Genomic DNA, 23,682 nt, shown 5'->3' with positions numbered 1-23,682 from the left:
GTACATATATACATGTAGATTATTTATCATTTACAATATTTAAAGTTTTTTGACTTTGTTCTTTAACAAGTGTTTAAAACCTAAAACTTTTCGTAGGGTCTAAATTCTTTTACTTGCATTTTATGAAGCCATAAAATGTGAACAATTTACCTCTTGATCTCTACACTCTGTAACATACTTTCTACTTTATGACATTAAAAACACACATATGAAATGAATTATATTTAAACTTTTGGACAACTTTTTCTTAGCAAGTCTCATAAATGTGTAATTCTATTCTTCAAAAGTAATTTGGTTCCAGAAAGCTGAGCTGACATGTAACCAATTGGCTATTGAGGAAAAAAAACTACCATTTGTTGTCAAGCTCTTTTTAATTTAACTAAAAACGGGCTTACCAAAGGACATTAGAAAACCTCAAGAGTTGTAAATCTTTAATTTCTATTTCAGAATCTTGCAGTAATGCATAATTCTTTATGATTCATGATTTCTTAAACATACAACATGACTTTTTCCAATTATTTCTTTCTATCAGTTTTGTTTTCAAACTATGATCTATGATCGTAGAACTATGATAATGACAATGAGGAAAAATAGTGTATATTACAGGAATACTGTCCATCTGACCTAGTGCTTTCTGGGGCTGTTTTTTTTCTCTCTAACTTATGATACTTTTACTCTCAATGGATAATTGCTATATCCTATATTTTTGAACATCTTTCCTTCCATTTTGTTTTGAAGCATGATGGTAGGTGATATTAAGTGCTTCAATTTTGGTAACAAATATCTAAATATCCAGTCTGAGTTCTATGCACATGATATGTTGCCTACAGGAGGCCTTTTTCTGTACCTGTTGATAGCTTCCCTGGCCATGCTTCATAGAATCCACTCCTTTTCCATATTTACTGCCAGTACCTTACTTCAGATAATCAGTATTTTTACCACATCACCCTGTTGGATATCTTGTTTTGTTTGTTTGTTTGTTTGTTTTTGGTACCAAGGATTGAACTCAGGACCTTGCACTTTCGAGGAAGGTGCCTGAACCACTGAGCTAAATCCTCGGCCCCCTGTTGGATATCTTTTAGTGAGGATATCAATTCTATTACCTGTATGTTGAACCAGAGCAATTTTGGTGACACAATTTAAATGATGTAATGCCCTAGGCTAGTTAGTTTCAGAGGATCCCCAAATCCTCTCAGAAAAGAGCGATAGGCCTACTATGATTTGGCCTTTTTCTGCCTCCTTCTCTGTATCCTTCAAGATAAGCTGAACACAAAAGGAAACAGGGTCAGGGATGTTACTCAAGTCACCTAGATGACATAGCCAATGAGTGACAAAACCAGAACCCAAATCCAGACCTCTCTGCTCCACAGTCCAGATCTGCAAAAGGATTCCGTAGATCAAAGGTCACCCAGTTACAACCTGTGGGCCACATTTATCTCATTCCCAGTTTTTTCCAATAAAATTTTACTGGCACACAGCCACACCCATTCACTTACATCTTGTCAGTGGCTTTCATTCTAAAATGATAGTTGTGACAAAGACCATATGGCTCACTATCTGACCCTTTTCAGAAAAATACTATGATTCAAAAAGTAAAAATTATAGATTTCAGGATGTTCACAGTGAGGAGCTCTATGATCAGTCTTCTGCCCTTTAATGAAGGTGAGTGAAATGCGATGTTAATGACGAGAAGAATCACTCAAGTAGTGATCCCTGAATATATAGATGCCTTTAACTACCTAGATAGGGATTGGCAAAGCAATTCGACAGTCTGCAGATTGTCCAATCAGTTAGTTTTAAAGGGTTGCTGACTGTGCTAATGTGGAAGAAGTAGGAAGTAAAGAGATGGCAGGACTCCTCTACCTGATTGTGTCAAAGAAAGAACAGATGATTTGAAAACAAAATGCCATATGCCAGTGGTGGCAATCCTATCGCACACATGCCACAGTGGCCTATTTGTATCACTGAAAACTCTAAAAGGTTCTCCATTACTGGCATATGCCATTTGTAGAAGCAGAGACTATGAAATAAATGGCAAAATTCACAATGCTATCATAGGAAATTAAGAAAGCAGCTGAACAAAGGCAGTGAATTTTAAGAAAGAAGGCTTGAGTACAAAACACTGTGAGCCAAAAATGACATATAGTTGAATAAATACTTACACAATTGCCTGTTGAACAGACTCAGGAAAGCTTGCAGTTGACCTACTTGGAGGGAAAAAATAAAATACTAAATCATTCAGGAAAACTGACCTGTTGTTTCAACTAAATATGCCAAAATTCTGAAAAGAGCTTAGCATGAGTAATATTTTTTCACAAAAGCAAACTCTCCTTGTTCTTTGAGAGGTGTCTTGCATTTGGGAGACTGAATAGAGTGGCAGGAAGCACAGGTTGTGAGGATGTGTTGGTTGAGAGATGAAAGAAGCTGTTCAGAATGTTCCAGGAACATGCTAACTGTCAAGCCTTAGAGTTGTATGTGGTTTCCCCTTCCAAAGAGCTCAAAGAATGGATGATTACAAAATGACGTTCTAGTGGCCCCAGAGAACAGGTGAAGCTTCCAAACGCTATCATCTAATTCCCTTCCAGGCAGTAATGTGTGTCGTGGGGTCATTTTCCTCATGCTCTTGTTCAGTGGTGTCCAGTGAGACCAGAAAAGACTTGTGGAGATGTGTGGATTCTTTCCCATGATGAATTGAAGTAGAAAGATGGATTCCTTCTTGGTTTATTCATTTATAATTTAATTAACTTTTGTCCAAGGCCTGCTGAGTACGATGCACTGGAATGATTATACCAAGATGACAAGCATGAAAGAGATAAGGATTGATTATTGCCATTCAATTTGATGAGTCACTTCTAATGTTTGAGGCAACACCCAACCTAAAGCTCAGTGAAAGGTATACAACACAATTACATTTCTCATTGGGAATTGTACCTTTACATAACGCATCTTGGTTCTTATTTTTTCCCCATTCCTAGCGCTCCTTTCACCCCCTCCACCCTTCCCTATTTACAAAGACTTTATTTCCATTTTTTCCATTTCTCATCATTTTTCCTTTCCCTTCTAAAGCTCAGTGAAAGCTCAGAGAGAGGATTAAGTAGAAAAGCAGGAAAAAGAAAATAAAGGCAAAAACATAAAATTTGTGTGAATACCCCATTTTTCTAAAGTAAGCTGAGATTGAATGAGTAGTACTTCCACATATTTTTAAAGGAAAAAACAGTACAACAATCCAGTACTGGTAGCCTATTCTTGCCCTTCACCCAGTGCATGTACCAAATGAAACATGAGTGCATAATATATGTCTTGAGTCTCCCCCACGCAAAGGGCTGTGCACGTCTCTGAGTCACGGATGAGAGGCATGTTGCATGGCCTCCTGCATGCTCTCCTGCGGGTTTCATTTGGATCTGAGAGGCAAAGTTACCTCCTTAGAACTAAGAGCCAGTTCCCCAGTACTCAAAGTTTATTGGCTTTATTAGTAGCATTTACCATTGTTCTAATAATAACTACCATTTACTGTAAGCTTACTATGGTATATGCCAGACACTGTGCTCAGCACCTACATTCATTGCTCATTTAATTCCCACAATAATTAGCCCATTTTTCAAAAGATAAATTTTCACAAATTGTGAAACTAATTTTCCCAAGGTCATTTTACAATGTATCTGACTTACAAATTTATTCCAAATGAAGTCTCCCATGTTCCAGATATTACTCTTTTTTAAAATTGAATAAAGGAATTCTAGAACCAAGGCAAATACTTGATAATTGCTAACTATTACAGAATTACACCATTAGGATGTTCAAGCATTAGGGGTGAAATTTGCATTTGGGATAAAGATCTACGAAGCCTCTTTCCATTTTGTTTTTCCTTAAATTCTTGTATTGGTACATTTTAGGTATACAATACGTTTACATTTATCATTGGGTACTTGTACCTGTACATCATGTATCTTGGTTCTTATTTTTTCCCCATTACCTGTGCAACCTTCACCCCCTCAACCCTTCCCTATATACATAGACTTCATTTCCATTGTTTTTCTTTTCTCATAATTTTTCCCTTCCCCTTCCCCTCCCACCACCCCTTCCCCTTTGTACTTTTTCTTCCTATTTCAAATTACCAATTATTCCTTTTAATCATTTTAATCCTTATTTACACTTTCAGTTTCTCCCACTAGAGAAACTGTTCGGTATTTACACATGGGTCCTATTATTTCACTTAAGAGTATGGCCTCAATATGCATCCATTTAGCTATAAATGTCTCCAATTTCTCATTCTTTATGGCTGAGTAGTACTCCATTTTATAAAAAAATACACATCTTCTTTATCCAGTTTCCAGTTTATGGGCAATTGGGCTGTTTCCAAGATTTACCTATTGAGAACTGTGCCGCTATAAACATGGGTGCACATATATATATCACTGTGGTATGATTCTTTACATTCTTTGGGGAAGATACCCAGTAGGTAAATATCTGGGTCAAATGAGACCTCTAGGCCTAGTTCTTTGAGGTATCTCCATACTGATTTCCACAGTGGTTTCACCAGTCTGCACTCCCACCAACAATGGAGAAGAGTTTCTTTCTCCCCACAACCCCGCCAGTATTGTTATTGGTTTATTTCTTGATAGCAGCCATTCTTTCTGGGGTGAGGTGGAATCTCAGTGTTCTTTTCATCTGCATCTCTCAAGTGACCAGTGATGTTAAACATTTTTTCATATATTTATTTGTTTCTTTTACTTATTTGTCTGAGAAATGTCTATTCATTTCAGATGCCCATTTTTGAATTGGGTCTTTGAATTTGGTGGTTCTAATTTTTTTCAGTTCTTTATATATTCTAGATAGTAGTCCTTTGTCTAAGGTACAGCTGCTAAAAATTTTTCCCCACATTGTAGGTTGTCTCTTATCTCTGTTGGTGGTTTATCTTGCAGTGCGAAAGCTTTTTATTAAGATGAGATCCAAGTTGTTGATTCTTTGTGCTAGTTATCATGCTACTGAGGTTTTGTTCATAAAGTCTTTTCCTATGCCAATGTTTTCCAGAGTTCTACCTAACTTATCTTCCAGCAAATTTAGTGTTTCTGTCTTAATATTTAGATCTTTAATCCACTTTAATCTTCGTTTAGTGCATGGTGATAGGTATGGGTCTAGTTTTAATCTTTGGCAGGTTGAAATCCAGTTTTTCCAACACCATTTATTAAATAGGCTATCTTTCCTTCAATGGGGGTGGTTGGCTCTTTTGTCAAACATGAGGTGATTGAGTATGTCTGGAGTTGTTTCTGCATCTTCTAATCTGTTCCACTGGTCCTCAAGTCTGTTTCTTTGCCAGTAACATGCTGTTTTTATCACAGTTGCTTTGTAGTGTAGTTTCAAGTTGGGGATTGTGATACTCCAAGCCTTGTCTCTGTTGCCTAGAATTTCTTTTGCTATTCTAGGTTTCTTCTTATGAAAAATGAACTTTTGGATTGTTTTCTCTAGTTCTGTGAAGTATGTTGTTGGAATTTCAATTGGTATTGCATTAAATCTATATAGTAGCTTTGGAAGTATGGCCATTTTCACTATATTGGTTCTTCCTACCCAGCAACAAGGGATGTCTTTCCATTTTCTTATATCCTCCTTGATCTCCTTTTTCAGAGTGCTTTAATTTTCAATGTAGAGGTCATTTGCTACATTTGTTTGATTGATTCCTAGATATTTCATTTTTTTGGATGCCATTGTAAAAGGAATTGTTTCTCTAATTTCTCTCTCAGTGAGTGTGTTATTTGTGTATAAGAAGGCTATTATTTTTTGAGTGTTGACCTTATATCTAGCTACTCTTCTGAATCTGTCAATTAAGTCTAGAAGGCTTTTGGCTGAGTTTTTTAGGCCTTCTATATAAAGTATCATGTCATCAGCAAAGAATGACAGTTTCACTTCTTCCTTTCCTATCTTTATTCCTTTTATTTCTTTCACTTTTCTAATTACTGTGGCTAATGTTTCCAGAACTATATTGAACAGGAGTGGTGTTACTGGGCATCCTTGTCTTGTTCCTGATTTTAGTGTGAAAGTTTTCAGTTTTTGACTGTTTAGTATGATGTTGGCTATTGGTTTTTCATAGATAGCCTTAATCAGGTTGAGATAAAGACCTTCTATTCCAAATTTCTGTAGGGATTTTTATCATGAATCAGTGTTGGATCTTGTCAAATGCCTTGTCTGCATCTATTGAGATGATCATATGGTTTTTGTCCTTGACTCTATTAATACAGTCTATTACATTGATTAATCTGCATATGCTGAACCATCCTTGCATCCCTGGGATAAATCCGACTTGGTCATTGTGTATGATCTTCTTGATGACCCTCTGTGTTCTGTTCACCAGTATCTTGTTGAGGATATTTGCATCTATGTTCATTAGGGAGATTGGTCTGTAGTTCTCTTTTTGGGTTGGATCTTTCTCTGGTTTTGGAATCAAAGTAACACTTTCTTCCAAGAATGAATTTTGAAACCTTACTTCCCTTTCAATTTCCTTGATGAGTTTAAAGAGTAATGGCGATAGCTCTTCTTTAAATGTCTTGTAGAATTCAGCAGTAAAGCCATCAGGACCTGGACTTCTCTTTGTTGGTAAATTTTTTTATTGCATTATCAGTTTCACTTATTGTAACTGAGGTGTTTAGAATTTCTATATCTTCTTCATTTAATTTTGGCAATTCATATGTATCTAGGAATCTGTCCATTTCTTCTGTGTTTTCCATTTTATTAAAGTACAGGTTCTCAAAGTAGGTATTGATGATCCTCTGGATTTCTACTGGGTCTGTTATGACTTCACCTTTTTTGTTCTTAATTGCATGGATTTGAGCCTTTCCTTTCCTTTTTATTAATAAGGTTGGCTAAAAGTTTATTAACTGTATTCTTTTGAAAAACAAACACTTTGATTCATTAATTTTTTTGTATTGTTCTCTTAGTCTCCATTGCATTGATTTCTGCTCTGAACTTTATAATTTCCTTTCTTGTATGAGCTTTGGGTTTGTTATGCTTTCTTTTCCTAGGAGCTTGAGGTTCTGCATTAGGTTATTTATTTGAGTTCTCTCTGTTTTCCTAATATGGGCATTCACTGCTATGAATTTCCCGTGTAGAACTGCTTTCATTGTGTCCCATAAATTCCTATATATTGTACTGGTATTATCATTTACTTGCAGAAACTGTCTAATTTCTTCTTTAATTTTCTCTGTGACCCATTGGTTGTTCAGGAGGGTGTTATTCAATTTCCATGTGTTTGTGGGAGTTTTGTGCTTTCTTCTGTTATTGATCTCCAATTTTATTGCACTATGGTCTGATAATATACAGGGGGTAACTTCAATTCTTTTACATTTACTTAGACATGTCCTATGAGCTAGCATGTGGTGTATTTTGGAGAATGACCCATGTGCAGCTGAAAAGAAGGTATATTCTGATTTTGTGGGGTAGCACACTCTGTAAACATCTATTAAGTCCATTTGTTCAATAGCTTGGTTTAGTTCTAGAATTTTGTTATTAATTTTTTGTCTAGATGATGCCTATTTGTGATAGTGGAGTATTGAGGTCCCCCACTACAATTGTATTAGTGCTTATTTGGTTTTTTATGTCCATTAATATTTGTTTTGTATAGTTGGGGGCATTCATATTTGGTGTGTATATATTTAGGATTGTCATCTCTTCCTATTGGATTGTTCCCTTCACAAGGATGTAGTGACCATCTTTGTCTCTCTTAATTAGTTTTGGTTTGAAATCTACTTTGTCTGCAACTAAGATTACTATCCCTGCTTTTTTCTGGGTTCCTATCGCATGGAGAACTGTTTTCCATTTTTTACTTTCAGTCTATGAATTTCTTTTTGAGTTAGGTGTGTTTCTTGTATATAGCATATTGCTGGATTTTGCTTCTTAATCCATTCTGCCAGTCTATTTCTTTTGATTGGTGAATTGAGGCCATTAACATTGATAGTTATAATTGAGAGATATTGACTCATCCTTGTCATGATGTTTTACTGTTCTTGGCTCTTTTATTTCTTTTTTTTCCCCATTTCCTTTTAGTGTCTTACCTTGCCTGGTGGCTTCCCTCTGTTGGGCCTCATGGGGTTGTGACCTTCATTGTCTTTTTCTAGGATATTGCTTAGAATTGTTTGGAGTGCTAGTTTGGTGTTCATGAAATTTCTTAGGTGTTCTTTGTCCTGGAAGTATCTAATTTCCCCCATCAATTTTGAAAGATAATTTTGCAGGATACAACAGTCTAGGTTGGAATTTATTTTCTTTTAGGGCTTGAAATACAGGCTCTTTGTTGATGTATTTAGAACCCTTATGGAATGATTGCTTCTCAGAGGTGTCTTCCAGATATAGCTGGTCTTTAGGTTTCGAGTCTCTAATGGCTCTGAGGCTATCTCATTTTCATTATACCAGGAAGGACAACTGATTAGATCAATCACAACACCTTACCCCAAGTGATACAATCAGCAACACAATAGCATCAAGTACCTCTTAAAAAATGACAATTTGTGGTAGTTATTAATCTATCACCTTTAACTGTGTGAATTAGATCAAAATCAAGGACCAACCCAACATGTTTATAGTAAATAAACTCTTCAATATAACAACTTTATCCTTCAGGATGAGGAGTTAGAAAGAGTTCAGGAGGGAGTGATAGGTAGGTAGAAAGATAGGGGAAGGTTAGCAGTGAGGCCTGAGGACACAGGTGAGAGAAGGAAAGAGAAAAAAAAAATAAAGAAGAAATATGAATTAGGAGCAGAACAGGAACACAAAGGGAGATGAAGAACAATGTGGGACAGCAAGGGAGCAAGGGAAAGAGAGAGAGAAAGAAAATAGAGAAGAGAAAAATAAAATTTTTAAAAGAGTAGAAAAATAAAAGAAATTAAAAATATGAGCAAAAAAATAGTGTCAATTTGAAAATAACAAATAAAAGATAAATGTGAAGGGACTCCTTCAGGGTATGTTTCTGCTGTCACAATAGACAACGTAGGGAGCAGTGTGCACTTATAAGTCAATAAGTCTCAGTAAGCCAGTCACAGACCCGTGAAATTTGGGCAGATTTCTTGCTGCAAGTCCCAAGTTGAGCTTCCTGTCCTCCTGCAGGGTTGAACTGTGCAAGGTTCTATTGCAGGTTCCAGCTGCCTTTTCTCTGAAGATTGTCCATGTTCTGATGGGAGGTGATGATCCCTCTAACTTAGCATGTCCGGTGGTCTGGTGTGCCTTTATTACAGATTCTCTTCACTTTTCCAGTGGGCTTCAGTTTTCATCAGGGAGGCTGAGAGAGGTCCTCTCTCTGTTATTCACTTCTGCCTCTCAGGACAATGGTCTTTATGTCCACCTGTGCCTCTGTAGTGTGGAGCAAGGTAGCTGCACAGCCAAGGGGTGGGAGGCCAGGGGTGGGGGAGTGGTGTTGTTGCAGGTTGATGGGCGTGCCCGGGGGTCCTCCCCATCAACTTTTAAATGCACTTAATTTTTTTATCATTCTGGAAGCTTTGTCTTGAAGTCCAGCAGCCACAGAGGAGGGAAGGGCCTTGACCAAAACACTGTTGAGAACTCTGACCAGTAATTTCAGTGGAAGACCTCCAAAATGGTATAGGGGAAGAGATGTAAATTCCAAACCTACTAGATATCCAAAACCCTAGTTCATGTTCTCTAAAATCAAAGAATGAATTCTAGGAACAACGGAGGTTGAGAGTAGGAAAATTTATTGGGAGAAAGAAAGCTTCTGCCTAAGAGAGACAGAAGAAGGACTGGAAAGTGGGTTGCCTCTCTTTCCATTTCTATTATGTACTTTGAAAGAACCCAGGGAAGTTATGTGGGTATCATATGCGTATGTCACTGATTTTGCTGCATGTTTTACTTTAGAAAGGATGGCTAATGCAACATTTAATGATCATAGACAAACAGCACATCTATCATCCCTAGCAAGGAAAGCCCAGTCCCCCACCACAAACCTATAGCTATGAGGGGCCCAGCTCCATCAGTCTTTGGACTGTCAGATGCCATTTGCCCTGGGAGGACATCACCTCAGACCATGCTTAATCCAAGCTCTTGAAAACTCAAAAGGACACCTTCTTCCTTCATTAATATTTATTCTCTCGGTTTAACACATGTCAGGGGAGAAGTTAAATCACTACTTGGCATTCATAGGGGTCAGATTTGACCTCATTGAAAACTGATACATAACCACCCCTCCACAGTCCTTTGGGTGGAATCTGCCACCAGTTGATATCTAGGATATGACTGAAAGAATTCGTTTTATTTCTGTCTTGGTCTATCCATTGTCAGAGATACACTGGTAGGATTTCTTTCACCTGTAAATTGAAAAGGTCTATCTTCTTAATTGCTCTGCAGTTGGTGTTAAAAGGGCTCAGAAGTATAAAAGTAGAGAACTGGGCTTAGACATAAAGTATTGAAGACTAAAATAGTACAATACGCTCCTGGATAGATGTGCTAGAAGTGCTTTGAATACTAAGGTATTCTGATGGAGGCTGTGTACAACAGGCAAGTCTGCTAGTGTATATATCATATTTGAAATTATAAGAGTGATAACAGCAAAGGAATCTATAATTGGATAGCAATTTATATTTTTTGTAGAGCTTGTATTGAACAAATATTCCCAGATGCTGAAGCTACAACACTGGATTAGATGAAGTCCCTGATCACATGGAGCTTATCATACAGTAGACTCTTATTTGATTGACTTGAAGCCATTTCTAATTTTGAGATTTTAGTTTCTTCTAACTCCATAAATTAAGGTTGATAAAATTTCATTCTCATTTTAATGGTGAAACAAAGCAATGAGATCACAGAACTATGGCAAAATCCAGACTTGGAACACTTGATCTGAAATACTGTAATGTTTTTTAAAAATTTTTCTTTGTGTGTGTGTGTGTGTGTGTATGTGTGTGTGTAAAAGATACCATTTGAAACAAATTTAAGTACATAGTTCTGTGTATTCAAGTATATTCACATTATTGTGCAATCATTACCACCATCCATCCTATCTCTAGAACTTTTTTCTCAACTCAAACTGTACATATTAAACAGTAATTCCTTGAATTAGTCCATTTCCCATTGCTATAACAAAATACCTGAGAGAATTAACTTATAATGAGAAAGTTTGATTTTGCCTCACAGTTTTAAAGGTTCCAGTGAAAGTTTGATTACGCCCATTGCTTTGGTCTTCTGGTGAGGCAGCACACCCTATTGAGATTACATCAACAGTGGAACAAACTGCTCTTCTTCTGAGCCAAGTAGCAAAAAAGAGACTAAGTTCCCACAGTTCCCTTTCATTGCCTATAGCCCTCCCGGAAGGCTACACTTCCCAAAGGTTCTGCTACCTCCCCAAAATGCCACTCTAGAGATCAAGCTTTTAACACATGAGCCTTTCAAGGAACATTCAGATTCAAGCTATATCAGCAAAATGAATCCATTCCACAACCCAAACTCCCAAAATTCTCAAATGTTCAAACAAAATCCAAGTCCAAAGCCTTCTCTGAGCCTCAAGGCAAGCTCAACTGAGAAAGTATACAAAATTAAGCAGTTACACAGTTCCAAGACACAACTGAGGAACAGGCATAGAGATATTCCTATTCCAAAGGGGAGGAATAGAAAAATAGTAAGGCAGAGGAGCGAATTCCTCGTAGTGTGGTTTTCAGACACATTCAAGAAAAATCAGTCAAGTTTTTTTTTAAAAGCATCTTAATTGCACGATTTAGATCAAGATGCCTGGTAAAGCAAATGCTTCCAAGAAAAAGTCTCAACAATTAAAAAAAAAATCAAAAAGAAAAATTGATGATGAAGAAGTGAAGTTGTCAGAGAAAGAGGTTAGAAGCACAATAAAAAAAAGTAAAAATCATCCAAAGCACATGTCTTCTGAAGGACAAACAAATCATATTAATCTAAAGCAGATAAAAATAGCATCCAACAAGAGAAAAACCTGGCAACCTCTTTCGAAGAGTGTGAGGGAGCATTTCCAAACTATGATGGAAGCAGTAATAATAGCAATTTTGAGTAATAAAATTAAAGAAAAAGAACAAATTCAGTATCCTCTCAACTGCCTGAAGAAAAGGTTGCTACAACTGTGTGAAACCCTGAAAGCCCTTCCTCAAAAGCTGAAATATTTAACTAATGTGACAAGCATATTGAAAATGGAAAGAGCACAAGACAGAGATAATGAAGAAGGTCCAGCATTATTGCAGGAAGAAATATATAAAATAGTACAGACTGTGGAGTAAGTGACTGGGAATATTCAGAGTCTAAAAAACAAAATTGAGGCCGGGGATTTAGCTCAGTGGTTTCGCTGCCTGCTGCGCAAGTGCAAGGACCCGAGTTCGATCCCCAGTACCAAAAAAAAAAAAAATTGAAATTCTGACACATGAGATAGAGGAAGAGGAGGAAAAGACAAAAGAGGTTTGTTTCTGTTAGATGCTTCAGCTGGATCGATGTAACATACTTTCTCTCTCAGAGCTTTCTCGGCACAGTCTGAAATCACCCATACTGAAGAAAGAAGTTTTGATGCTAATTCCAAACAGAATGTTCTTCTAAAAGACTTGGATGTTCTTCTTAATTCATCCCAGATGAAGAACATGTCAGTATTCATTGAAGAAGCCTATAAGAAACTAAATGCCTCTTAGAGAATTTTTAATATTGTTTCCTATTAATGTAATGTTTATAAATTTGTGAAACTGTTAACCTATGATGTTACAGAGGCTGAAGCTTCTGCAGGATTTATTATCCTCTAATATGCATTTTAAAATTGGCCTGTGTAGGCTTATCATTAGCATCTAATGTAGTCCTGAAAACTTTAGCAGTTACGAAATCTAGAGAATCAATATTTATATTGCTGTACCACAGTTATTTGCCTAAAACATAAGACAGGAATACCTATGCTCCAATAGTTTGTGATGGCTATTGGGAGCTCACCTGTGTTGGCACAGCGGAGTTGTGACACTGTGACATTGTGTGTGTGACGTGCCCATGTGCAGTGCTTACAGCATAAACATGAGAGTGTTTGCCATCACTCATTCTGTAGCTGAGAGCTTGCATTTTTTAACAGAGCTTGAGAAATCCCCAAGTGCCCCTACCCTTACCTAACTCCCTAATCTTGTTTGATAGTTAAAGTTTTCCAGTTTCCTTCAACTTTGAAGTTGGCATTAAGTTTTTATTTCGCTTGTTTTAAATATTTATTTTCTACTGTCATCAAAGCATACTCTTAAGAAAATTACTAAAAAGGAATGTAAGCACATTTATTCCCTTAAAACCAACCAAAAAAAAAACCTGTTTTGAGAAAACCCTGTGCGTGAGAACCAGCCACCAAAGATAGAAGGTGCTGAGAGACCAAAGAAAGCAGGCAGCCGGGCATAGTGGCGCATGCCTGTAATCCTAGCACTTGGGAGGCTGAGGCAGGAGGATCTCTGCAAATTCAAGGATAGCCTGGGTTACCTAGTGAGTTCAAGCCCAGCCCGAACTACATAATGAGACTCTGTCTCAAAACAAAACCAAAAAGGCCAACAATTTTGGGATTACCAAAACGTGTCTCTTGGACAGCAGCAAGATAGGCAGAGTCTTGTACCCCAGATTTCAGCAGCAGGAAGAAGGGGATTATATGCCAAGTCAACAAAGTGGCCCATAGCCAATTAGAATGTATGATGATAAGCTTTTATATATAAATACATTATTACTTAAATATATCAATGATCATTTGTAATTTAAAAAATCATTTGTAAGGTATTTGTAAAATAAAATAGTTGCAATTTATTTTTGTGTCTAACCTAAAAAAAAAAAAAAGAAAAATAGTATGGCAGAATCAGCCCCAAAACCAAAACCCATCAGGAGAACCTTTAAATCCTAAGGTTCTATGTCCGGCATCTGGGCACACTGATAAGAGGGAGGCTTCTGAAAGCTTGTGCAGCCCTGCTCCTATGGTTTTGCTGGTTGCAGCCCATGTGACCTCTGTTTTAGGCAGGTTTTGCACATTCTCTACAGCTTTCCTAAACAGGCATTACTCATTGCTAGCACCTCTAGCCTTCTGGGGTCTCTTTTATAGTTTTAGCTTTACTCCCACAGCTCCATACATTGTCCTGTTGGGAGCTGCTTATAGGAGCTTTGATGTAGCAGCATACTGCCTGTCCTCCCAGGCTTTTGTTTGAAATCATTATGGAAGCTGTCATGACCCTACAACTTTTATGTTTTGTATGCAGCGACATACAGACAATGCCAAGGTCTGCTGCTAGCAAAAGCTGTGCCTGGGCCCTCTTGAATGACAGCTGGAGTGGCTTCTGAGTGATTTGCCAGCTGAACATGAGGAAATGAATTCCTAAGCAGTTTTGGGCATTCAGGGTACCCCAGGATTCTTTTAAGCAAAGATTCTTTCCTGGGGAAGTCTTTGAAACAAATTTACATTTCTACACCTCTGAACCTATGATGGCTACAGATTTGCAGATTTCTGAGATACTTTGTTGGTTTCTTTCCTATTGTGTGGATGCAAAACACTTGATTTATTTTAATAAGTGCCAGAAAATGTACCCTTCTTGGCTATACATTTACATGTGTACCTTTTTCAGGCCAACTTCAAATTTTTCAAATCTTTCTGTTCTACTCCTCTTTCCTCCTGATTGTCAATGTAAACTTGGCTAAAAGTGATCAGTACTGCCTGTGCTATGGCTAGAATGATGTGCTGTCTTGAAATTTCCTCTGCAAAGCAAACTAGTATATCACACCTTTAAGTTTGGCCTCCCCCAAAGTATCAGTGCCTTGAAAAAAATCCATCCAAATTCCCATACTATAGAAAAGTAAGTTTCTAGTCTGGTTCCCAACAGTCCTACATCCATCTGGAACCGCATCACTATAGCATTTATTATCCACATTTCTATCAGCATTATAGTCTAAGTCCCCCCAAGCATTAATCAGTAAGTCTGCTTAAAGTATTATAAGTGTCCTCTAGTCTGCTTCTCCAACTTCCAATTTTTTTTCCTGTGACCAATTCCAAAGGTTCTCCGAGGATCACCAAGTACGTAACAGGAAAGGCATCCCCATTCCTCATTACCAATTTTTTGTGTTGGTTAGCTGTCCGTTACTGCAGCGATATATCTGAGATAATTAATTTATAAAGTAGAACTATTTGGCTCATAGTTTTCAAGTTCCAGTTCATGATTGATTGACACCAGTGATTTGGGCTGAGGTGAGGCAGCATAATGGTAAGAAAGCATGACAGAGTAAAGCCGCTCACTTTACAGGCAGAAAGCAAAGAGGGAAAGAGGAAGAAACCAGGTCCAGTAATCTCCAAAGGCCCACCCCCAGTGATAAAGCCCTCCCACAGGTCCTGCCTCCTAGAGGTTTCACAGTCTCCCATTGTTGTCACCCTGGGGAGCAAGTCTTGAACACATGGGCCTTTGGGAGTCATTCAAGATCTAAACTATAACAATCCCTATTGGAGGTTGATCAGACCTCCAATCACCTGATCGAGGGTAGGGTGGAAGGATTAAAAAGACAAGACAAGATCTTAATGCATAAATGAGGGGCCCAGGATGGTCAAAGCTCTTATCAGGCTAAGACACTGTCTCCTGGAGTCTGCCACTGTTTATTGAAAGCATGGCTTCTAGAAAGGGTTAGGGCAGTGTAGGGAACAATAAAGTGCAGAGCACTGACTCTAGCAGGTTCCTAGCAACAAGGAAATGAAACATTCTAGCAAGAATAGCTCATAGATTAATGGGAAATTTGTTTCTTTCCATGGATTAATTTTTGCCTCTATAGGAGTTTTCTTTACATGTCATGCTACCCTCAGCTGCAGTATTGTCTTTCCATCCGAGACATCACAGCGTCACAGATTATTGAGACTTCTGCTGTAACCAGTGGTGTGGGAAGTTGTTCCTTTTCCATACACCAACTGCTGGCTCTTCAGGCAAGCCGCTGTGGGCCAATAGGCAGACTTAGACATTTAATATGAAAAGCCAATTTATGAATTTGTAGCTTGCTTGGGGTAGTCTCCATCAATCACCCTTCTCTTTTCCTCTAGCCCCTGACAAACACCATTCTACCTTTTGTCTGTGAAACATACTATGTAAGTAGAATTGTACAGTGTTTGTCTGGCAAGTTGTAGCATGTCATACTTTCTTTCCTTTTAAAATTAAATAATATTCCACTCTGTGTGTATGCTATCCCACATTTTGTTCATTCGTCAATGGATCCTTGAATCGTTCATACCTTTTGCTTATTAGTATATTGCTGCTATAAACATAGGTATACAAATACTTGTTTGAATCTCTTATAATTATTTTAAGTAGGGCCAGGGATTTAGCTCAGTGGTTCTGCCACCTGCCTCCCAAGCTCAAGGTCCCAAGTTTGATCCCCAGTACCAAACAAACAAACAAAAAACCAATTATTTTAAGTATATGCTCAAAGGAGGAACTACTGTATCAAATGATAATTTTTTGAAAAATTTTTTGAGAAGCTACCATACAATTTTCCATGGAGACTATACCACTTTGCCCCTCTGTGCTCTTTTGACTATATCAAATTGCCTTGGAATGGTGAGACAAGGGAATAGCACTGTTAGTGTGGCAATGCTGTATGCAGTCCTAATGCTCCTATTATGTATCAGTTTAACCCACATTTATGTCACATGGGTCATGATGGTTCATGAATAACACACTTCCCTTGTTTATCAAAATACATGTTGGAAAAAGGGGCATGTTTAACTTTTTAGCACATTTTCAATATGATGAAATGTCAGTGTTGTTAAGGTGTCAAAATAAATGGCATAATGTCAGCATTCAGAAGCTCAACTGTTTGTAAGGTCAATTGCTTTTGTTTTCTTCTAGGTACACCATAGCATGTTTAATGATAAGGTATGATCATTATGAATTGTGTGTCTAATCAGCCCCAGGCTGAAGAAACCCACAGCATAAGATATCACCTCTTCATCATCACTCTGTGGGTTTTTCTTGCTTTTGTCATTCAAGGGTTTGCTGGGAATTGAATAGAAAATTTGCTGACAGGTTCAGGGTTGTTTAGTTTTGAGGTATCTGTGTGTGTGTGTGTGTGTGTGTGCGTGTGTGACAGAGTTGTTTAGTTGTTCTTGTTTATTTCATGGGACAGAATATCTCCAAATAATCACATTTGGAGAACTTTCTTCTTGCTTCAAGTCTCGTAGAAGCATGAGAATGTTGTGGCTACAAAGGAGCTATATAGCTGCCTATTCTTAAGGCTTTGCAGGTGTCTCTGTGGTCACCACTGTCTAAAGATTTATGAAGTTGTGACTCACGCAGTGGTCAAGGCTGACTTTCAAAGTGGCAAAGGTATATCTTTCACAGCATTATAATTATGGGTTTAGCTTTTCTGCTTCAGAACTGTGCCTCACTTTGTTGGTGAGTAGCAATTTTGTAGACACTCTCTGAGATGGCCCAGAGTGAGTCAGCGCCTTGTGCATTCCCTCCTCTTGACCATAGTAGAACCTGTTTGTTACTGCCAGATAACAGAATATGGCAAAGGTGATAGATTAGTTGTTCCTTTGATTTGGTCATATCAAATAAGAGTCCTAGCCAAACTCAAGGAGAAATTCTTATGTTGGACTTGAAGATGCTGAGGTGTGAGATGTAATGAAAGAGGGCTGCGTGGCCAGGAAGGGGGCGCTTCAGGATGTAAGATTGCACTTGGTTGACAGCCAACAAGAAAATGAGGACATCAGCCAGTCCTGCAGCTATAGAAGACAGAATTCTGCCAACTATGTGAGCCTGGAAGAAGACTCCAAGTTCCAGAAAGGAATCTTGGCTAACACATTGATCAGAGTCTAGTAATACCTCAAGCACAGGACTGAATTAAGTTATGCTCAGACTCCTGACCCTTGGACACTGGAACATAATAAATGTGTTTTTCTAAATTTCCATATTTGTGGCAATTTGTCACCCAACAATAGGTGATAAATATAATTAGGCATGTTCTTAATATTACTTTCTCATTCCTTGCTTGTTCCTTCCATGTTGTTTTTGTTTTGTATTGTTCTGTTTTTACCTATTTCCTTCTCTGAATTCTGTCTGCTTGGGCTATCAACCGAGATGCTTTTACTTCCTGTAGCCAAAGGAGAGTGACATGACCCAAATTAGGGCAATCAGCTGTTTTTTTCCCCAGGAATCTGAATCTGGAGAAGAATGGCAAAGAGTCTGGGTGTGCTTGTAGCTAATTCATCCTAGCAGCAATGCCCTGAAACACCCTTGTTACTAGTTTTGGAAAGCTCCTACTTCCTTTCTTTACCAATTCCCATTCCTCAAATTCCTTTTTCACTCTGAGAGCCCAACTAGATTCCTCAAATAAACTACCCTTGTGCTTAAATTAACCAGACTCTAGTTGTCTTTGTTGCAGTCAAAGACTCAAATTGATACACAGTTTGGTCATAATCTCCTTGAACTTTCTTTGTCTCTCTGGGTGTCTTCTTTCTAAAAGACCTTTCTTATTGCTATATTGTTCTCCAAGCACCACTGGTTTTAAGAAGCATTCTAATCATTCAAATGATAGGATTTTGCAATCAGAAGACTGGAAATGATAAATGAGGCTTTTCAAATTAGCTTCTTAATTTAAGCAGGACCATATTTTTTTAGGTCTCATGAAGAAGATATGTAGAAAGGTTCAGTCACAAAATATTTGTGTGTAAAGATAAAACAACTTTTTTTCTCTCTTAAAGGAAGAGTACAAAATGGCTCTCAGCAGTAGGTTTTCTAATTTCTTGGAAGACAAAGTAAGATCACCAGGAAATGTAGATTTTCTTGATTTTCAGAGTTCAAGGTGTAAAGATGTGATACATTGGTCTGAAACAATGAAAACAAAGGCAAGATCTTGAAGCAAATGAAAACTCTAGAATATAATTATAAATAAGGAAGTGAAGAGAACTGTAATACCACCACTACTGAGATTTTCATTTTTTACTCCCTTCTCAATATACAGATTCTCTTTCCTTCATGTTAAAAGTCTGTATAAAAATTGTTACGATGCTCTTTCTCTCTTGTATTTATTCAGGATAAATAAAAATTCAAATTATATTCTTTACAGAGAAGGATATAAAAGAGTTAAAAAGAAGGAGTTAATGTTTTTCTTGCAGTATTCACTATATCATGTCAACAATGGTACTCTTTTCCATAGTTTATTTTGTTGAACTGGAAATGAGGGATATTTTTTCACTGTAGTCCTAAGAATGACTATACTAACACTGTACTGACAAACCCTCTGCTAATGCTTTTATGAGAGCCAAAAAACATAAACATTCAAGACTGTTAGAGTTGGGGAACAAATTTGAGACAAATTTGTGTCAATGAAAGAGAATGGATCACAGTAAAGAAAAGGCTATAAAGAAAACATAGAAAAGAAAACCAATAGCTGAATAGTAGATTTTATGATACTTTAGTGTGCTCAGCTTTGCTCTAGGGTCAGTTTTAGCTGCATTATAAAGTTTATATTGTCAATTTTCCTATTACAAAAACAGTTGAGGTTTTGTTTTAGGGTTGTTAGAAGAAATGAACTGAAGTTTTTATAATATTTCCTTTGAAATGTAAAACTGAACATGGTCCTTTACAAGATTTCCTTCTCTTTCACACAAGTTCTAGGGTAGATTAAAATGAAATCAATCTTAGAGCTCAGTAAATGTCAAGATTTCATATGGGCAATCCTTGCATTTGCTGTCAGATCATTTTTTTTTCTTAGAAAAATTAGTTTTCTCTCCTATTTCATTTTACCAATAGAGATTTGATTGAGTCTGGAGCACATGTTGTGTGTGCCATCCACCATGACCCCAGCCCCCAGCCATCATCTCCTATTATCATTAACTAGATAAACTCTCATCTTCCAACACGTGTGAGGATTGTCAAGAATTTTATAATTAATTATGTCAAGAAATAAAGTCACAATGAGATATGCTGCTTTCACATAGTCAAGATATTTTGCCTGGGCTGGAGATTTAGCTCAGTGGTTCTGCCGCCTGCCTCTAAAGCTCAAGGTCCCAAGTTCAGTCCCCAATGCCAAAAAAAAAAAAAAAACAAAACAAAAAAGATATTTTGCCTGATAGGGGCTAGAGAAGCCCAGTGAAACATAATCCTCATTTTTCTTCAACTGTCTTTAGTAGTCTGTCCCCAGATATAGACAGAATCATTAAGGATTGGCATCTTGGGACTCACAGGTTATATTCACAACATATATTATGACTGAAATATTAAGCAGTTACAGAAATAGATTGCTTTTAGCTTAGAAACATTATATGCATTCTTTTCCCAATCTTGGAACCATGTCTTGACTATTCCCAACAGTTTGTCACCATCTTTCCTGTGAATTGGCTGTGTTGAATGAATATAAACTGAAGGGAGGTCTTTGTACTCAGAGATCTGGAATTGTTATTTTTTAATCGTTTGTTTCTATTTTGCCCCCAGAATCAGGACCTATAGAATGAAATCTTGGCAAAGGATACCTCAATGTGTTTTTCCAATAAGGTTCTAATGTGGACTCTAAAGCCACTCTGAAGAGAATGCCTTTTTATATTTTTATGGATATTTCATTGATGGTGCTCCTATCAAGCTCCTGTGTCCCTCAGAAATTGATAGATGCTTTTTTTATATTTTACTGAAACTATAGATATGCTAGTATGAGTCCTAATGCCTTTCTAGGACTACCATCCCCCCAAAATATTAATTTAAACTCAGTTTCTTAAGGCAAGATGTACATCTCAGGTGCGCTTGTGAGTTGGACTATTACTGACTGGACTCATGGCAGCACGGAATGCTGACTGTATGTAGCATCCCTAAGCCAGTGAGACTTCTGGAAGTGTGTTTTCAGTGCCAAAGGAAATCAATTCTGAGGAAAATCTCAACTTCTTCTTTTCCTCTGTGGAGTAATGTTACAACCCGTAGGCATTTTGATTCATTGTACAGAGGGTTTAAGTGTAGAGCAAGTCAATAATATTTGGAATGCACTAATGCTTTCTGAGGGACTATGTTGATTTTTTTCTTCAGGATTGTAGACAAAATTTACTTTTCTAAAAATTAATTTCCTCTTGTATTTATATGTACTATAATACTTTCTTGAAAACAAACAAACAAACAGGCATTTCCAGAGAGAACTTGGCTGGCATTGCTTTTTATCGGATAGGAGAACATCATTATTTATTCAGTTGATTTTTTTAGAGGAAAATGTCCTCACATGAGAGAATATCCACATATTCATTCTGGGCACAGAAAAATGTAAAATTGATTTGTTATGAAGCACACACACACACGTGTGTGTGTGTGTGTGTGTGTATGTATCAAACTACCTTATATGAAAGGCTGCCAGTGTTTAAGATCCTTAGGAACTACAGAAATTAGTATCTTCTGTTGTCTATGTAAATCTCAAGACCTGGGAATATCTCACCCCTTTGTATCATTTGGAAACCATTACTGTCCCACAGGGATTAAAACATCAAGAGGAGTGGTCTCTTGCCAGCCTATTATGCAAGTTTTGCCTGGATAGATTCACTGTTTCCTACCCCTCCTTCTTTTATCCCCGTATCTTTTCCAGGCTTAAAGGTTTTGGCAGACTCTTTTACTTTGTGCTTATCTTTTTCCTCTTATTTTCAAAAACTATATCCTGCATCAGTAAGACAATTTACATAGTGTGTACATCTGCACACAGCTGGCTCTGCTGCTCTATGGAGGTGCAAACAGTGCTGTGATCTTTAGACACAGTACTGTCAACAGACGCAGGAGTGAGGATGACACAGTATCCCCAGGGACAAGATTGCAGAGTTTTATCTTGTTCCAACATAAAGTTTTCTAACCATGGTTAGAAAGGCCATGGTTAGAAAGCACATTGTAGAGAAAATAAAAGGAAAAGAGATTAAGGATTAAAGCCTCCAGCCCAAGGCCGATAGGGAAGCATCTTGGAGCCTACTCTACCCATTATGACTAAGGGCTAATAGCAGTTCTTCAGAGAAGAAATAAAAACCCAAGAAAGCATGACATACTCTAATGTATCATGAAATGTAAGAAAGAGACACAGAGCACTAAGAGTTAAGAAATGAAGGCTGGGAATTTAGCTTAGTGGTTCCAGCGCCTGCCTCCCAACTGCAAGGTCCGGAGTTCAATCCCTGGAACCAAAAAAACAAAACAAAACTAATTATTTGGGGCTGGGGATTTAGCTCAGTGGTTCCACTACCTGCCTCACAAGCAGAAGGACCCAAATTCGATCCCCAGCACCAAAAAAAAAAAAAAAAAAAAAAAAGAAATGAAAGTATCTAAGTATTTACATGCAAAACATATTAATATATATAAACTAATAAAAATTACCAATGACCTTGAGGCTTCTTATATGGACAGTGGCTGCTATAGATTCTGATGATCACTTGGATTACATCAGTACTCTAATCATACTGTGAACTGTATCTACTTAGCAGTCTGTTCAGTTGCTCTTTTGCACAAAGTTTTGCTTGCACGTATAAGTAAACAAACGTATTTATCACCCTTGGGATCAGTAAGTGCTAATAAAGTCGCTGCTGCATGCATTTTAGATTTGTTCTGATGACATACAGATCCAAAATTAACTACAAATGGTTTGGTTGTCTCCCAACTTGGCAAGAAAAGTAAAGATATGAACATTATTACAATTGTCACTAACTGAGTTCAAAAGATGATGGTACATGCTATCTTTGTCATAAACATACTCTAACTCTGATTTAGATTGACTTCTAAGAGGAAGTATGTGTGTGCATGAGTATGTGTGTATGTGTAATACATAAACCATGTTCATGGGAGTTTTCATGTCATTTTTTGATGAAATTCATTTTGAAGCTTATTTCAGGCTACAGTGAGAAGACCCAACCAACTACTGATATCTGCTCTGTGCTTCATATCACATTTTATATACTATTTATTTAAAATAAGGACTCTGCCTGCAGCCATCTGAATTATTTTGTCTAATGTACAATGTTCATTAAATTCTGTGATGCAAGTACTCTCATACTCAACTGGTTCCCTGAATGGACAAATATTTGGCTCTATACACTTTTAAAATACAAATTGAAATACATTTAATCCATTCTTGGACTTTTATTCTTGTTCCATTACTGTTCTATCATTCTATATTTTTCTTTCTACCCTTTGCTGATCATCAAGAAATAAATTTGTTTTCGCTAACCACTCCCCCGCTTAATCTCGTATCTTTCAAAATCTAGTTTCTTCCTAAAATAGTAGAGCACCATTGGCTACTTCAAGACTTACTCCACTGAATCTTCTACAGACCATGTGTTCTTTAACACTTGTAATGTGTGATAGTGTGGTCTCTTCTACTTTGCTTGCTGTCAGCCAGAGAAAACAGTCATACCATACCTGTACCAGACAAACTATTTGAAAGCCAGGTCAGCTGGGACTGATTCTTCTGGCTATTTTTTTTTTTTTTATGTCTTTTCTTTCACCTCTCCCTTGATTTTCTCTGATATCTTGATTATATCTTATTTGCTTCAATACATTCCTCCTCCTCTTCGTTTTCCTCCTCTTTCCCTTTCTTCTCATTTGTTGCAAGTATTCTATAAAGAAAAGTAAAAAGATATTATGTAAAACTCAAACCAGTTATATCTATTTCTATCTTTTGAATAGGGCATATGCATAGAGTAGGGATAGGTTGTGATTATTTACTTTTTAAAGAAAATGCCTCGATGAGCTATTTGAGTTGAGTAGTTTTAGCCTT

At 37.3% G+C, this 23,682-nt stretch overlaps 1 protein-coding gene and 1 pseudogene across 12 annotated transcripts in view; both read left to right on the top strand.

Annotated features, from left to right (window-relative positions):
- Macrod2 (mono-ADP ribosylhydrolase 2) overlaps positions 1-23,682 on the top strand; it is a 2,157,923-nt gene that overhangs the window by 1,146,796 nt on the left and 987,445 nt on the right. The window lies entirely within an intron of this gene.
- LOC101705730 (centromere protein Q-like) lies at positions 44-22,168 on the top strand (annotated as a pseudogene). The gene is made up of 2 exons (XR_015441957.1): positions 44-12,254; positions 12,346-22,168. The product of XR_015441957.1 is annotated as a centromere protein Q-like (transcript).

The sequence above is a fragment of the Heterocephalus glaber genome, unplaced genomic scaffold (genome assembly GCF_053883595.1).
Source record: "Heterocephalus glaber isolate CG9 unplaced genomic scaffold, H.glaber_assembly_v1.0 deba00001532, whole genome shotgun sequence".
Taxonomy (NCBI): domain Eukaryota; kingdom Metazoa; phylum Chordata; class Mammalia; order Rodentia; family Bathyergidae; genus Heterocephalus; species Heterocephalus glaber.
This window is presented reverse-complemented; position numbering and strand designations above follow the sequence as displayed.